We start from the raw sequence: 3,891 nt of genomic DNA, 5'->3' as shown, positions 1-3,891 counted from the left end.
ATGAGGAGGGATGCTTTTCATGCATACAGTAGCCTACACAATCTTTTTGCAGTCTTTTTTTTAATCATGGAAAAGAAACAACCTAATGATTGTTTTCTGTCATCTCTGGTTTGATGTATGTCATTCCTTTAGACTGTTCTTTTTCTGTATGTATAGTGCATATACTATATCTACCTGATACTTTAAAGAAGACCTTATATTTTCTTTGACAAAAATAATTTAATATTTGACTTGAATGGGGGATATTTTAAAAAAAATGTTGATGGTGCAATAAAGTTTAATGCAAACACTATTTTTTTATATGAAAACAGATGCTGGTTATGCAGTGGAACTGGTGATAATTTCTGCATTTCTTGAAGGTTTGATTTTCTGCAGTACACTTGAGACCTTTTTGCCTTTGGAACAAAACTGCAATGTCTGCAAATAACCTTACCCACATTTGGCATACCATATTCTGAAATTTGTGTTCCAGAGGAAAATATTAATCATCTTTGACTTAATTTCATTTTGGGAACAAAATCAGCATGTCTGAAGTGCAATATTTTTACACTGTCAGATAAAGTTAAGCGGGGCTACAGGTATAATGTCTTTGCAGGTGTGTTTCACTCAGAATGAATGGTTGCAGGGGCTATTTTTCAGTCATAGGAAAGCAGAGCTGCTAGGGACATTAAGAGATCGTGTATTCTATATTCTTGCCCTAAAGCAGAATCAACAGTCTTATGTCCTTCCTGCCAGACTTGATCAACCTCTTTTTTTTTTTTTTTTTGTAAAAAACCAAAACCAACAAAAAAAACCCCAAAACCTTGCACTGAGAGAGATTTTGTAATTTACACAGGATGTCTTTCCTAGTGGGAAAAGACTGGGAAATTTTTCCTGATGTCTACCCCAAATAATTCTTGGCTCAACTGAAACTGATTGCTTCCCATCTTCCCTGTCATGGATTTGGAGAAAGGATTGTTCTTATCCTTTTTTTGAAGCAGTCTTTCAATATTTGAAGACTAACCCCCTTGTTGGTATTCTCTGTTCTTGGATTCCATCCAAAACCAAATAAAAATTTGCAGAATTTATTTATTTTCCTAATAATGGGAAAAACTCATTAATGCAAGTTGATTGTGCATCAAAAAGTTAATCCACTTTTAAACTTGGAGTTAAGAAAATGTGCATATTCTAATGATGACTTTCTACTTACTGCCAAAAATGTGTAGTAAAATTGAGATACATTTATAACTACATGGATTTTTGTTTTCACATTAATGTGAACAGCAGTATCAAATCGAGTTTCCCAAGTTACTATATACGCAGATTCTGCTAGCTGTCTATTCTTAAAAATTAGAATATACTTGGTTTTTATTTAAGTATACACCAAATTACTGTTCTTTCACTAATTATTGCAAAACTTGCCCATTTCCATATTTTAATAATGCCAATATATTTACTTCTGCACAGTAAAGTCATAGTAACTATGCTCCTCTATGTGATTCTCTGTCCTTAAGTCCCACCCATGAAAAAACAGAACAAAAAAAATAGGTGAAAATGTGTCTTCAGTAAATGAGTAACTGAAAGTTTCTAATTAAACAGTCAATATAATGTAAATGCTATAGTTACTCTTCTCAGGTGACTGAGAGCACAGCTTTCCTCTATGACTTTATAAACAACCAAGTCATTTAATTGCATATAAATCTGTAATACAGTGGCATTCTTACAGGTGAAGTAAGAGTTCAAAAATATTAGCTAAATAAACATAATGGGTCTTTCAAAGTGGAAACCTGATCCAAAGTCTGTGGTCTTCACTGGTTTGGATTTGTGCCTACTGTAAATGCATACCTACATTATTGTGTAAAATTATACATATGTAGTTCTGAAGCTTAGATACCTGAGACACTGAATCACTGAGAAAATGCAGCATGCTTATTTTAAAATATGTTCTGTTGACTGTAGCTAATGTACAAAAGGTATTTGTGGCTTTGTCAACAGAGATGAGCATATGCTACCAACTGACTTCTCTAATTACTTGTCCATTTATACATATCTGATTATAAGCTGTAGGCAGCAAAAATAGAATTTTGTACGCTGTATTTTCAGACAATATTTTTAATACCTCTTTGGGTATTTGCATATTCAGTTTAGGATTATTTTGGTTTAATCTGATTATTGGATTGTAACAGTCAATTGGGACCACTTCATTTTCTCATGAAAGGTGGTGAAGACAGTTGCTGGTAAAACTTTATAATTTGTGTTTTAAATAGTAATTCACTCTACAGAAGAGTTAGAACTGGGACTACAGACTCTCAGGATGGAGCATGAAGTAGTCTCTGATCTCTTATTTTTGTGGGGAGTGTTTTACAGTTAATATTTTATGGGTGATTTGGGATAGTAATCAAAATTAACAAGAAGTAAACGATGACCTTCCTTAGAAGCTCTTTTTTTTTTTTTTTTTGAAAGTTTGGTACAACGTGTCGTGTAGCAGTGTACTTTTTTTCATGGATACTGATACTGACTACAGAGAGAGTAAAAGAGAACTTTTTTTTCTTCAGTTCAGCCTTCTAAAGTCAATATTAACACCCTGTGTATGTTACACCTTGTCTCTTTTGGGATCAGCCTTTTTGCACTCATGCTGAGAACAGGCATATCAAGACAAATTTGCAATACCCTCTGTAGTGTTTTGATGCCCTGAGGTCCCCAGCGTAAGTGCTATTTACAGCTTGTCTCCTTGTCTGTGCTGCTGTTCCAAACTTGTTTGTTGGAAAGCCCAATTGATCAAGATTTCTTAGCTTTATTCTGGATTTTTTTTCCAACTTATTAACAGTGGAAATATAAATGTGTGGGAGTGATTTGTAACCCTTCACTTAAGGTAGGTCTCAGTAGAGCTGTAGAGAAGCTTTGTCTTCCAAATGCTGCAGAAGTGCATGTCTCCCCGACAATGCGCCATTGATGCACTGCTTTTTTTACCTGCTGTGTACTGTACTGGGCCTTAAATACAACTCTGATTTAGTCTTACTGCTCTTTATAATCTTCACCTCACTTGCTTGTGTCCTGTGGGAATTTTGAATTACATGCTGAAACTTTGAAACTGAGCAAAGCTGAGCATTTACCTATGATGCTAAAATCTCTGCTGTTGATAATAGTAGGAATTGTAACATATACAAGAGCAAAACTCTTATGTCCTTAGTTTAAGCAAGCAAGGCTAAACTTATGTAGCTCTTATGACAAAAGGTCATTCTGATCTTTCTGATAATAGATAAATGTTTTTTAAGGTGAGGAGTAATAAAGTAGCCTGGTTATAAGACAAAGCTTCTCTTTGATTAAGAATTGTCTACTTAGAAAATACTACAAAAAACTTCTTGTCTGTGCATATCATTCAAACGTTTGGTCTGTTGGTGAAAGATTGTTGTATTATGGTTTTTAAGTCCTAGCTCACTACTTTTTATCAAAAATTGAAAGAAAATACATGTTAAACCTGATTAAAGATTGTTTTATATCTGTTCTAATACACATGGGTAGCAGCTGTATTTAGCACCTTATGGCAAGAAAAATGCGCAATAATCAGATCCTGTTATGTTTCTAAAACACCTTGCCAACTCATGTATAAAAGAAATAATTTCTTGTAACAAATTCAACTTAGACTTAGCAATTATTTTATTACTAATCTTAATGTTTAAGGTCCTTTTATTTCTGTATATTCTTATACTGCATAGTTCAACAAAGAATGTTTATACTTGCACTGGTGGTGTGGTTTATTTGCTTCTAAACTACTGAGGTTTACAAATGTTCATACATGGTACTTGAGTAAAACCAAGGTCAGAATGACGGAGGATGAAGGATGAAGTAGTACATTCTGGTTTTAAGAGCATGTAGAAATATTCACTGTGATGCATTTGAATGGATTCTCAC

The sequence above is a fragment of the Pelecanus crispus genome, chromosome Z (genome assembly GCF_030463565.1).
Source record: "Pelecanus crispus isolate bPelCri1 chromosome Z, bPelCri1.pri, whole genome shotgun sequence".
Taxonomy (NCBI): domain Eukaryota; kingdom Metazoa; phylum Chordata; class Aves; order Pelecaniformes; family Pelecanidae; genus Pelecanus; species Pelecanus crispus.
This window is presented reverse-complemented; position numbering follows the sequence as displayed.